This window comes from Vulpes lagopus, chromosome 3, assembly GCF_018345385.1.
Source record: "Vulpes lagopus strain Blue_001 chromosome 3, ASM1834538v1, whole genome shotgun sequence".
In the NCBI taxonomy this organism is placed as follows: domain Eukaryota; kingdom Metazoa; phylum Chordata; class Mammalia; order Carnivora; family Canidae; genus Vulpes; species Vulpes lagopus.
This window is the reverse complement of record NC_054826.1, coordinates 143,585,316-143,599,770: the sequence shown is the minus strand read 5'-3', so window position 1 is coordinate 143,599,770 and position 14,455 is coordinate 143,585,316. Positions and strand designations below refer to the sequence as shown.

The 14,455-nt window shown below is 44.6% G+C and overlaps 1 pseudogene; it reads right to left on the bottom strand.

Moving 5' to 3' along the window:
• Positions 1-630: 630 nt before the first annotated feature.
• Positions 631-1,566, bottom strand: LOC121487144 (annotated as a pseudogene).
• Positions 1,567-14,455: the final 12,889 nt, after the last annotated feature.

Here is a 14,455-nt window from a genome sequence, read left to right as displayed (position 1 = left end):
CCTCAACTTTTAAAAATTGTGTGAAATAAATTACAGCAACAGCATTATACCTGAATGTAAACCCCTGGTTTAATTTCATGATTTATCATGCCAGCAACATGGCTGGTTTTAATTTTATAAAACAGATATTGGTGTCATAATACATTGGCTTCCTAATAACGAAAGCATTTTGCATTCACGGTATCATGTAGACAAAAAAAATTTAATATTATTTGCTATGACATTTTTAAACTTTCAAAACCGTCTCAACATGAGAAAATCTCTGCACATGTTTCAGTGACTTCTGAAGCACAATCTTGAATCAGTCTTTGTGGTTCCTAGTAACACCCCGTCTTACTCTTTTTCAGACAGTTTAACTTACATTCTTATGCAATATGCAGTATGGTATTAAGACCCAGTGGTTCTTAAAACAACATTACCAAATAACCAAATGAATCAACCTCAAATGCCATAAAAGTAACCATCTTCATAGGGCACTTTCCCTTCATGGAATTTGAAGCTATCCCTTTTGGAAGTTTCTACTTCGATGTGAAATAGGCTGTTAAGATTTCATTAGTGACTTCTCTATGTAGCTTTTTTATACAAGAAAAAAAGATGGTTTTGATTTCTTCCATAGTTCAAAATTTTCAGTTAAGACATGTTTTTGGAAGTCATAGGATCCTGGGATGTTTCAAATAACAAAAATGAAGTCTCTGAGTGCAGCTGTAATACATCCTTAGCCATATGACCAGTATATCTTGAAACCAAAAGTAAAATGATTGTCTAGTTCCCATAATCTACTTAATTCTTGTTTAAAAATCTAAATATTTCTACCATTTATAATTTCTGGTTTGGATGATTATTCTGGCCACTACCTTTATGATGTTTGAAGCCAGGTTAAACCAATCATCACATATTTTTCTAATTTGCCTCTAAGTCGTGACTCTCCGAGAGGCAACAAGTCTACCCAGTAGTCCGGTGAGATGCTTTTTCTTTCCCATAAATTCTCAGTGAGTACAGGAAGGCTCCTATCCTCACCAAGCAAGCTGCAAGTTCACCTGTACTTCTCACTCTTTGGAAAGTTAAAGCTATATTCAATCCCAAATTCCTGCTGAGCTAAATTTGTTTCATTGTCTCACAGTTCTGAGGAACCTCAGGGGAAATCACTCACTATATTTTGATATTGAGCTTCCTGTCCCTGAAGAATCACTGGAATCAACGAAATCTGTTGGACTCTCATAGGGTAACTGTACAGGCAGGTGGCTGGCACAAGCCAGTTCCTCTTCTCGGCCTTGTCACAGCCCCCACATCTAGGAGACTGTTTTCCAGGACAAGGATTTGGAAAAGGATGAACTTTTTTTTTTTTTTCCTGCCGTAGATGACCTTATGTAGTTTATCTGGGCATTTTGTAGCTTGTCCTAACTGTTCTGTTTAGGTAAGCAGCTAACCATTTTGGAGATCTCTTAACTTTCATCATGTTCCTATTGGAGAGATTAGACATTGTTTTTTTGTTTCTGTTTCTGTTTTATTTTTTTTCGTAACATCAATGAAGCAATCCTCAGTATTACTGCAAAAATTTCAGTTTTTAACATTTTGGGTTCAGATGCCATAATTTCTTAAGTACTGGTGGTGCCTCGACCCAGTCCTGGAGCTGATGAACTCAGGAGCAATCCTTTGCTCCCAGTCAGGTCCCACTTCGGGGCAGCTAGCTGCAGGCAGGGACAGCCACTGGCTGGTAGAGGCCCCTCGGCTGGCCCTGCCCGTCTCAGGTAAAGGGGAAAAGCTAAAGCAGATGAATTTCTCTATGACTGTTTCCTTTGCTGTGCAGAAGTTTTTATCTTGATGACGTCCCAATAGTTCATTTTTGCCTTTGTCTCCCTGGCCTTTGGAGTAGTGTCTAGCAAGAAGTTGCTGTGGCTGAGGTCACAGAGGTTGCTGCCGGTGTTCTCCTCTAGGATTTTGATGGATTCCTTTATCACATTTAGGTCTTCATCCATTTTGAGTTTATCCCTGTATACAGTGTAAGAGAATGGCCTATTTCATTCTTCTGCATGTGGTTGTCCAATTTTCCCAACACTATTTATTGAAGAGATTGTTCTTTTTTCTTTCCTGCTTTGTTGAAGATTAGTTGACCATAGAGTTCTTGGTTCTCTATATTTTTTTAAAGATTTTATTTATTTATTCATGAGAGACACAGAGCGAGAGAGAGGCAGAGACACAAGCAGAGGGAGAAGCAGGCTCCAGCCTGATGTGGGACTCAATCCCAGGTCTCCAGGATCACAACCTGGGCCAAAGGCGGCGCTAAACTGTTGAGCCACCCAGGCTGCCCCTTGGTTCTCTATTCTGTTTCATTCATCTGTGTATCCGTTATTGTGCCAGTACCACATTGTCTTATGATCACAGCTTTGTAATACAGCTTGAAGTCAGACATTGTGATGTCCCCAGCTTTGGTTTTCTTTTTCAACATTCCTTTGGCTATTCTGGGGTCTTTTCTGGTTCCATACAAATTTTAGGATTATTTGTTCCAGCTCTGTGAAAAATATTGGTTGTATTTTGATAGGGATTGTATTGAATGTGTAGGTTGCTCTGGATAGCATAGATATTTTTACAATATTTATTCTTCCAGTCTATGAGCATAGAAGGTTTTTCCATTTCTTTGTGTCTTTCTCAATTTCCTAATACATATTCTGTAGTTTTTAGAGTAGATCCTTTACCTCTTTGGTTAGGTTTATTCCTAGGTATCTTACAGTTTTGGATGCAATTAAAAATGGTGTCAAATCCTTAATTCCTTTTTCTTCTGTCTCATTGTTAGTATACAGAAATGCAACTGATTTCCGTGCATTGATTTTATATCCTGCCACTTTGCTGAATTCCTGTATGAGTTCTAGCAATTTTGTGGTGGAGTTTTTTGGGTTTTCACATAAAGTATCATGTCCTCTGCAAAGAGTGAGAGTTTGACTTCTCCGTTGCCAACTTGAATGCCTTTTATTTCTTTTTGTTGTCAAAAATAAAAGACAACCTATGGAATGGGAGAAGGCATTGCAAATGACATATCAGATAAAAGGCTAGTATCCAATATCTATTAAGAACTTATCAAATTCAAAAAAAAGAACTTATCAAATTCAATAACCCAAAACAAGAAATCCAATCAAGAAATGGGCAGAAGATATGAACAGACATTTCTCCAAAGAAGACATACAAATGGCCAACAGACACATGAAAAAATGCTCCATATCCACTGGCATCAGGGAAATAGAAATCAAAACCACAATGAGATACTACCTCACACCTGTTAGAATGGCTTAAATTAACATGTCAGGAAATGACAAATGGCAAGAATGAGAAGAAAGGGGAGCCCTCTTACACTGCTGGTGGGAATGCAAGCTGGTGCAGCCACTCTGGAAAACAGTATGAAGTTTCCTCAAAAAGTTAAAAATGGAGCGACCCTACGACCCAGCAATTGCACTACTGGGTATTTACCTAGTGACTTTCTCATGCCTCTTATAGCGATTAACAGTATAGCCCATAAAAGACAAGAAGGTCTTTAAACGAGGTCAGAGAACCATGAAGGGGACATTGAGAAGTTGGTCTGAGTTTCAGGCTCTGGATAGTGACAGGAGGAAATTGATAAGTTAAAAGCTTTAAAAAAAATCTCAAGGGATAGAAGAAAGGTCGATGCGGGAAGGGCACCGATGGAGGTACTCCCGGTGTGGGTTTTCACTCCTGAACTACACAGAAGGCTCCCGGGGGCAGGGGGCAGCTCTGCGTCCCTTGCACCGATGTCTGAGTACAGCACTGGGCACACAGCAGGGCTCGCTCACAGGGACTGGGGGAGAATCTGAAAGTGGATTGAAATGTGGCCACTCGCCAGAGGAAGGGACAGGGGAATGCTGGGCCCCGGTCAGCTCCAGGCATAACTAGGAGCAAGGGTCAGGTGGGAAAGACCTAAATGCCTTCAGATAACCAGCTCTCAGCAACCTCGGACTCATTCTCCCAGAAAGGAGGGGATCATCCAGGCCTTTTGGGCCATGTGGCCTAATCAACTTTCCATCGAGCCATCAACAAGCTTTCCCCCAGCACCCATTTTAGGCCTAGCTCCTGGGCTGGGCCCTGCAGGGTGACAGATGAGGTGCAAGCTGTACATCTGCTTAGGAAGAACCTGTGGTGTTGGCAGGGAGGCCAGACCAGTGTGCCCAGGAGAGCACCACGGTCCACACCAGACTGTGGGATGTCAGACTATGCCCTGGGTGTGAGTTGGTGCAGTGCAACCCCAAAACAGGAGTCAGATGGATGGGTCGGGGGATGCAGCAGGAGAAGTGAGGCTCAGGCCTTGGAGATTTCAGGGTGGCCACCCCAGGTCCTCACTTCTGAGAGGGGTGAAGAACTGACCCTCTGAGAGGTGGGAAAGCCTCACCTGCCATATTCTGGGCTCCCTCTCCTCCCAATAGCCACCAGCTTCACACATCAGTGTTCCAGGGCTACTGGTGATGGGAAAAGGCAGACAGGAGTGAAGGGCATAGACACAGCTCCAGATCCAGCTCCTCAACCAGGCCAACTTTTGCCGTTGGCTCTCTGGCTGCAAAAGTGGATCTTCAGGCTCATTTGCCCCCGGCAGGGAGGGGCTGGGGACGCATCCAAGGATGTCTTCTGAGACTCCCCGAATCAGACAAAAACTCAAACAGCCGGCTCTGCTGCAAGGGTCTGTCAACATCCTCATAACTGGTTACACGAAGTGCAGCATATTTATCCTGCTTAATCACCGCCTCACCCCTCTGAGGAAAACTGATTTCAGGCACTTGAGGAGAGAGAAATAGCATTGACCTTTCTGTGGGCCTGATTATAACTGGTTCCTTATAAGGAGCAGACAAGAGCCTCATGCTCATGACCCAGGAATGTGTGTCTCTGTGTGTTCTTTCTAACATCACCTAGTGTTGGGCCTCCACACCTGAGCCCAGCATTTCCAGGGCGGCGGAATGAAGTGGCCTTTCCTTCTCCCCAAGCCAAGAGAGAATTGATCGCTGCTGGTAATCCTAACTGTAAAGTTTCCCAAACAGCACTGTAATTGGATTACATGTGAACAATGAGCTGTTAAAAGAGGGAAAAATGTTTCCTCTTATTTGAAAAACAAACTCACTGCACTATACACTCCTGCTTTACAGTGGATCGTTATATAACCCCTAAAAAAAAAAAAAAAAAAAAAAGAAGGGTCAAAATTCACAGTGGGATCAAAGCTGAACATCCCTCCAGGAGCTAACAGTGATAAGCCATCAGCGATCGCAGCTCTTCTTTACTTACAGTGCCTCCCCTGCATCTGACTCTGCACTTAGCGATCTGTTCAGTCCTGCAGTTACACAGTAATTATGCCCATTTGACAGATAAGGCTATTGAAGTTCAAGGAGAGGTGTAGTCCCTTGCCTGAGTTCACATAGCTAGCAAGCGGAAACAGAGATCTGAACCCAAGTATTTCTGACTCCAAAGCCCCAGAGTTCTTTCCGTGGGAGCCACAATCACCTGCATGACTTTCCTACTCCCACAGACGACCCGGATCGCTTCTGGGCCACTCAGGGTGACAAATAAATACAGCCGCTCAAACTTGTGCTATTCTTCATGAAGACTTTCAGACTTTCAAGAATAAAAGAATGTCGTGTTTCCTCCTAAACTGTTTTTCCTTCCACTCTCGTGCTGCTCGGAAAAACTTGGAACCAGAGAGACAAATGTCTGAGTGTCCTCCCTGCTCAACAGTGGAGGAGCTCAGCCAGCAGGGAAGCCTGAGGTCTTCTTACGAAATACTTCATGGCTGAGCTGCCCTGTGCCTGTCCCCTGGCTGCCTCTGCCACCCACCCAGGCTGTGTGCCTCTGGCTCCTGGAGCTAGTCATGTGGGTCAAACACTCCCCTGTACTCTGCGGCTGCCCAGTCTGATACCTCGATCCATTATTCATTCAAACAGATATTCATTCAAACAAATATTTTGTACTTATTATATGTGCAAGGCACAGTCCTAAGGTCTTGGGGATAAGACAGACAAGCCCTCTGGGAGCTGATATCCTGGACTGTGAAATAACTAACCAATCAATTAATTGCTTGACTGCATTAATGTAAGTCCTGCAAGGGTTGCTGAGTTGTTACGAGAGCGCAGAATTGGGGCAGGGATAGAGGTCCTGCTAGGATTGAAGGATCTTGCGAAATCTCCCCAGGAAGAAAACAAGATGGTTGGATGCACAGAAAGTGGGGTCAGTGGTACAGTGTGAGGCCATAGGGGTAAGCAAGGTCCCCTAATAGATCTGGACTTGATCTTTGAAACAGTGAGACTCCTTTGTAGGGTTTAGGTGGTGACTTATATGCATGTATAAATCAGGGAAGAAAAGAATGATGTCTATACCAACAAATTCTAGATCATGCTGAGAATTAACAACTGCCTTTTGGCTTTGGTCCTTCTGAATCAGCAAATTTGTAGTGACTTAAAGGCTGTCACTCAGAGGGTGTCAGAATAAAATGTTTGTTCTCGACAGTGGTGATTTAAGCTCAGGAAGTGAAGTGTTTCCCCCACCCCTGCCAGCAGTCTGAACCTGGAATGGTCTTCCCATGTAAGCCACACTCAGAGGTAGGCCCCTTGAGGCCCATTCACAGAGGTGGTTTTGGGGACAGAGAGTTGAGGCAAGGGGTAAGGCAAAGAGTAGAGTGGTGCTGGGACCTGGTCCCTTTTGTCAGGATGGTCTTGTCCCAGGCCCTGGGAAAGCATCAAGGGAACTCCAAACAGCATTCTCACGGTCTACCCTGACACATCTCCACCGAAGACTGAGACCTTTGGTTCTTGAGCCTTTTCCCATGGTGGCAATGAAGGCCCTGCCCCAGGGGATCCACTGAGTCCCCCTCTCACCTACTCTCCTGGGACCCAAGTGCTGAGAAGGAGGCATGCCTTCCCAACTGATTTCCTAGGAAGAATATTTATGGGGAACCTCAGAGCTAGCTGGGGCTTCACAAGGGGATGGAAAGGAAAAGCTGGGATATCAAAAAGGACATTTTGATCAATCACAGTGGGAAGGCAGTGGGAAGGCAGCAAGGTAAAAAAAACCTCTTATGAGTGCAGCATGGCCCCACCAAGGGACAGTCCTGTCCCTTTGAAAGCTTGGCTTGTCCAGAACTGAGGAGGAATGAAACGCACAGACACACTCTCCATACGCTTCTGACTTAGGAGAATGTTAATGTTTCTGTAAAGTGCTGTTCTTACGATCATATTGGGAGACCACAGTTCTTTTTTTAACTTGTGAGAATATGTCTCCACATCTTAATAAAATATGATTAAAAGAAAAAACTTCCTCCAAACATGACTAAATTCAGTGTCAGTGACCAAAACACATGCCAACTTGAAGCATTAGCAACCTAGCTGCAATGCGTGTTCCACCAAGCCCTTTTCCTAGTATTTTGTACATTATTGCACATCTGATAATTTTCCATGGAACTTATTGCCTCCAAAAAAGTGCTGGGAGTGAGTTCCCAGGCAGTGCTGCTCACATGAGAACACAGGCAGCATGCAGCACTGCTATCACGCGATGAAAAGAATGTGACAGAAAAGAGATAATGTCCGAAATGGCAAAAAAAAAAAAAAAAAAAAAAAAGTGGGAATCTAAATCAAATGTTGTCAGTTTTGCTTCGCAACATTCATGAATTGGTAACCAATTAGCAAAAGGCCAAATAGATGTGTGTGGCATTGCCTGGGCAGTGGCCAGATCCAAGAGTATCATGTCTCCAGACGGCCTCCTGCTCTGTGGCAAACAGGCCAAGCCATTGTAGTCTTTGCCCAGGGCTGGGGCTCCAATCCCAGCGGAGGAGGAAATGTTTCCATGCTCTCCAGCTTGATATACTGGCTTGTGCCTTGGCTAGAGTGTCAGGAAACTGTTCTAGAAGCAGCCAACTCTGCCTGTTATCTGTTGTGTGCTTTGGCCCAGTCTTCTATCCCTCGGAGTTTTGATTTCTGTATCTCCAAAATGACAGCGGCAGCTCAACAATGTTTGACTGAGGACAGACTGTGTTTTGGGCTAAAATGCATATGAGTTAGGGTCTTGCCATCCCTTCAATGACAGTGAGGTTATGGATAGAAGACATTGAGTAAGTACTGCATGTGAGGCGACCTGAATATGAGAGCAGCCCCATTTACCCAATGAGAGTTTAAGAGAGGATTTTGCTGGGGGTGCCTGGGTGGCTCAGTCAGTTAAGCATCTGCCATCAGCTCAGGTCATGATCCTGGGGTCCTGGGATGAAGCTCTGCTGAAGGATGGGGTCCTGAAGGATGAAGCCTTCAGCAGGGCTTCCTGCTCAGTGGAGAGTCAGCTCCTCCCTCTCTCTGCCTCTCCCCTCTGCTTGTGCACTCTCTCTCTCTCTCTCTCAAATAAATAAGTAAAATCTTAAAAAAAAAAAAAAAAAGGATTTGATTTGTTGATGTGAATATAAAAATGTATCAGGATAGAAATGAAAGAGACAAATATCTGCATATAATAATTAATATCTTTTAATTATTTATACATACTTAAAATCACATACACTGTTAATCTATAAACACTGATTAATACGTTAATAGTTCAAGGGATATATTTAAAAATCACATCATGTTTATAATGCAGACATACGGCTTTACCCATTCACAATGCAAAGCTTTTAATGGAATCTTTCCAATGTGCCTTATGCTTTTCAGAGCATCTCATCTGCAAATCCATCCAGGTTGCCTTCGACATTCAGCACTTTTTAAAACCTAGGTGTGATATTGTTGGAAAATTTACCCTAAGTTCAATAATCCTTTCTTTATTTGTGACTTCATAAGACAACCACTTATTTTTAAAAGACAGTGTGCAGTAGTATTGATTTTTAACATGATCTTTATATGATTTGTTCATGTGGCCTCCAACAGTTGAGGAGTCAGATTCCCAGAAGTAAGTACCAAATGTGTGTCAGATTTTTCTTACCCCTACATCCCTGTATTGCCAGAAATCTTCCATAGGATCCTACGTCAGCATTGCTTTAGATGGCTTAAGACTAATAGGTACTCATTTTGTTGTTCCAGATAAATTGATTGAAGAAGTACCCTGTAAAGTTCCCAACGTCGGATGACTCCGAGGTATAATTTCAGAGGGAAAAGTCATGATCACATCTGACAATTGCAACTAAAGTTAGAAGGTAATCAAAGTCCCAGCTGCAATCATCCTGACAAGACAATCACAAAATATCCTTGCCTTTCGTTCAGTTGAGACAGATTAGAGTCTTCCCAAGAACCAAAAGAAATGTAAGAACTAACTAAAGACACAGACTGTGGTTGCACAGCACCGCTGGGGTCTCAGTGTTACTGCTCCTTTCTGCATTCTGCAGACTGCAGGCATTTCCCTGTGCTTTTTGTAGCTTTGCTCCCCTCTACATCACCGTGGGATGAGGGTGGGTGGGGATGATAGTAGAAAGCCACCGCAATTTGGAGGAAGGCGAATGGAATGCAAACCCACATCTACCTCTCGCTGGCTTTAAGACTTAGGGTACATCGCTTCACCTGTCCGAGTGATGGTTTCCTCATCCATATAATGGACATAAATCTCTTAGAGAATCTCTGAAGATTCTCTCTGGAGATTAACTGGGATTACATATCCAAGATACCCAACCTGGGACCAGTCTGTGCTGAGGCAAGGGTTGTTGGACCTGTCGACAACTATCAAGTCCCTTCTGTTCCCTGTGTATTTCCCCGGGTGGACAGTGAATGCACAGGGGAGAGATGGCTCATTTCCCCTTTTCTAGGGACAGCATAGCAAGACAGTGCTCACAGGAACTACTCGGAACCACTCCATTACCTTTTTTCCAGTGAGGTTAAAGTTTTGTTCGATTTTTACTAAAAGAAATAGCTTCGTCATCAGTGACCTCAGGTTAGCTTCTTTGATGAGCATCTGATCTGGAAAGAGCACCCGCCACCACAGTCCAAAGTTATTCCTTGATCTTTGGAGATGAAGCAAGCATGTGATTCTTCCCACCTGCACAGAGAATGTTTTTCCCAGGCAGAGGAACGAGGAGGGCCTTGTCGGGCTACCTCTGCGTCCTGAGCCAGCCGCACACATTTCACAGGGCCTAACAAGGCTTAGTTTTTCCAGGGCCTAAAGAGAAGCAACATCCCTCCCCTTCTGTGGTCTACCTTCAGTCAGGCTCAGCAAAGCACAACAAAAAATCAGTTTAACTCTCTCCTAGAGGGGCCTCTCCCTTTTGAAGAACAGACCTTGATAAAAATCTAGAGATAGAAGGTGAGATCCTGAATCATGCCTTAGCTGAAGACAAGTACATCAAAAATTAAATTGATTTAATTAATAATTGAATCTTTCTGAATTAGTGTATAACAGAAACTTGGGGGGTGGGTGGAGGAGAGCAGAAAATGATGAGTTGCGGAGGGGTTGGCAAGAAAAGATGACAAGGCACACGGTTGGGAGGACAACAAACTGCCAAGAACAAGGCGGTCAGCTTGACCATCTACAATCATTTGCTCTGCGGTGATGTGACCCTGTCACAGCCTCCTCACTCCTCCAGGGAAACCTGTTTCACAGGCATTCACACAGATTTGGTGGAAATCCAAGGAAAGGGCCGAGCTCCATAAACGGGTTTCCCTGGCATGAAACTAGGCCAGCATCTACAGAACAGGAAGCAGAATTAGAAACTGAATTCAGGGGCCCCTGGGTGGCTCAGTGGTTGGGTGTCTGCCTGTGGCTGGGAGCATGATCCCAGGATCCGGGATTGAGTCTCACATCGGGCTCCTTGCAGGGAGCCTGCTTCTCACTGCCTGTGTCTCTGCCTCTCTCTCTCTGTGTCTCCCATGAATAAATAAATAAAAATCTTAAAAAAAAAAAAAAAAAGGAAAGAAACTGAATTCAGTAGAAATAGTAATTTAGAGCCAAGACTGACCACAAACAAGCCTCCTTAGTTTTGCAGATATCTGGAGGGGTGATTCGTATTCTTATGAGTCTGTGAATGGCCTTTGAGCCCAGCCTGGTGTGTCTCAAGGGACAAGGTGGGATTCTCTGGGTGTCATGTCCATGGCACATCCTGGACCAGCGCAGCCAGTTTGTCTCAGCGTCTTTGGAGCAGCCTTGCCAGGATCTCAGGGGTGTGTGCCCCTAAAGCAGTGGGCTCTGTATTGCATAATCTTGGACTTAACCACCATCTTCCTAGCCAGTCTCCTAGAGTAGATTCAGGATCAGCAGGCAGGATTCTTCAGGAATCCCTCCTTCCTTTGTTCTGGGTCCTCAGCCTTCATCAGGCTTACATCTATCCTGTCCCTCTGATAAGGAGGTGGGCAGGTGGTGGCCCTCACTGCCATCTGCAAGGGGTGCCCAGACACCTCCCTTCCCCTTCAAGATATATAGAAGGAGTCCCAGAGAGTTTAATTGTAGGACACAGCATTAGGAGGAGGCTCTTCCCATGAATCACAGCATCCTCCCCATCCCAACCCTGACTCCTGTGTTCCTGAGACAAACTAGCCAAAAGAAGCCTGTGGGACATCTTTTGGGTGTTTACTTCTCTCCTCTGCCAGGCTCAGCATTATCTGGTCTCTCTGTATCACCCAGATGTTTGATTCCTAGCCAGGGTCTCTCCCTTTCCCAGGCATTCTAGATGGGTTTGTAGAAGCTGCCATGTTGACCATGAACCCCTCAGCCTTAGACCTGACATTTCTTTCCCCTCCAACTTCTCATCCTTATCAACTGCTTCCTTGTGTAACATTTAATAGTGAAAATCCAGGGCCCCACAGGCCCACATTTCTCTTGTCTCCCCAAGCCTCAGCAGACTCCCTGGCTGATGGTTTGCCCTTATCAGGATCCTGCAAGATCTCTGCCACCTACATCTTCTGACCTGCCCGCCCTGTTCTTTCTGGGAACATTTCCCCATTTCCTGGCTCTCCCTGCCAGGATGCTTTGTGGCAGAACCAATGGCTTGAAGTGTTGCTGGACCTCTGGGAACATAAAGACAAACATATTGAGAAAACCCTACATTTTAACTTACCACTCTCCCCACCAACCAACCTGCTCCTTACTTGCCCAGGGCATTTGTAAAGTGTCCCCAGAGCTTGGTCATGGCCTCTGGTACATCTTTCTGCCCCTTAGGAAACTCCACCTTCCCATTACCTTTTAGACTCTGCAGAATTCACTGTGGTCTTCCTGTTTTGAATAATACGAGCTAAAATTTATTAAGCACTTTATATATGCTTATGTGCACTGTACTTATATGTGCACTGTACTAACAACCACTTTACATTAATTGTCCCATTCAGTTCTTACAGCAAGCTGTAGGATAAGAGCTATTATGACTCCCTCATCCTACAGAAGAGGGAATTGAGGCACTGAAAGGCTAGGTAACTTTCCCACATGCCCAGAAAGGGCCAGAATCATGGGTAACACACAGCTAACTCTACAGTCTGTGCTCTTTATGTCTATGTTATACAGCATCTTACTGGGCCTTATAATGTCTGTCAGTTATTTCCTTAAAGAGAAGAACTACCGACTTCCTGCCCACCCGGTGAGTATATGAGTATATGTGGCCAATTGTCCTTAGCCTGGCTCATGTAATGGGTATCAAGTAATGTTTGGTGGATGGGTGGATGGATGGATGGATGGGTTAGTTGATGATGGCTAGATGGTTGGATGGATGAGTGGGTGGATGATGGATAGATAGACAGGTGCATGGATGGGAAGACTGCCACGTGATCTAAGATCTTTTGGGCAGAAGAACATTTTGGAACACAAGAAATGCGGATAACCCAGAGCTGCACCTTCTCGGGGTGTTTTGTTGCTTTTTTTCTCCAAATCCTACATGCTGTTCTCTTTGCAGGAGGAAGGCTTTCTCCAGGTACCTAACCCCACAGAACAAATAGAGCAGCTGTATTCCTCCTAACAGTTATTTCCGCCTTGTATTTATTTTCTTAGATGCTTCATGCTAGCTTTGGAATTCAAAACAGATTTGCTCAAGGAGGCTCAGCTTTTAGTAGGGCTAGCTGTTCTCTGATCCTAGTGGGGGCCCGTGGCCCACGCCTGACTCAGGAGCTTCAGGCTGTGGGATATTTGTTTATGTCTGGAAGTCTAAGGCACCCCTGTTGTGCCGAAACTGGGAAATACACGTGTCCCGACACAGTGCTACAAAACAGAGGCTAGCACCGGGTATGGCCCTTCCTTTTAACCCAGAACAAGCCCATGGAAAAGGTGAGCCTGCAGGATGAGAACAACTTGCCTTCAGGCCCTCTTCCTCCTTCGCTTCCAGGTTCCCACCTATCTTCATTCCAATCTTCCTACAACATTCAGACCTCTCTTCTTGTTCTGTTGGTTCCACATGACAAACTCACTCTTGCTAATATATTAGTCAGTTACTACTTTCCTTTCCTGTTAGAAAGAAGCGCCTCAGTAAAAGCCAAGTTAAACTCAAAGGAACCATTGCTCACATTACCCCAAGAAGTGCTATCCACTGAGCTTGTCATTCAGGCTAGCCTATTCTTTTGAGATTTCGTTTTGTGTCTTCCCTTATTAACATGAAGTCAAATGGGTCTGGAGAACAACTCAAGACCATATCTTTCTTTCATTGATTCTGATTATCTCTAGAGAGGCTCCCCCTCCTACTCAGAACCAGGATTTGGGGCACAAATATGCTGATTGCTCTCACCAACCAGGACCCGCAGCCCATGTCTCACTGCCAGGTCTGTAGCTTCCCAGAATTGGGCTGCCCTGCCCCTTACCTGGGGCCTGTCTGCCCCTTCAGAGTGACCAACAGGCCCTGGCCATGAGGTCTGGGCTGCCAGGTGTCTCTGGCAGGACCTGATATTCATCTTCATATACTTGTGGTACAGAAAGGTAGAGTTACCTCCACAGGAAAGTTTTCAAGATATTGATATTACCTGCATTTTGGCCTGGGCATTAAAAAAAAAAAAAAAAAGGAAGATTGTATTTGCTCATCTTTCGTCTCACTCTAAAGCTTTTCAAAAAACCCGACGTGCCCAGCTCTAATCTTTTTGTCTGATTATGAGCTAAGATTATAAGTAAACCCTGTGAAGTCTCTGCAGGAAAAGTTTTATTTCTGAAAGAATAAATAAAGCAAGTTCTTTCCCAATGCTCCAAATTGTTTTTGTCATTGAAATGACAATGAGGGATTTAGCTGTCATATCCAATGTGAAATTTAATGTGAAAAGTGAGTTAAGTCTTTATGCCCCATGAGCTGTGAACAAACCTGCCCAGTATAGGTGTGTCCCAGTTCCTGGCAATCTTTCATGCTGGGGCCCCAAGCCTCTTTTTAATTGAGGTGGGAAAATGATTAGGAGGGAAGATGTACTCCTGGCAGGGAGAAACTCCTAAGTGCAGTGCCTATGTGAAGACTGGACAAAGGCATCCTGTCTTCTGGGAGGATACAGTGTCTCCTGGTCCCAGGGCTCAGCAAAGTAGAGGACAGGCTGGTATCAGCCTTGGACCATGGTGTGTGAAGCAG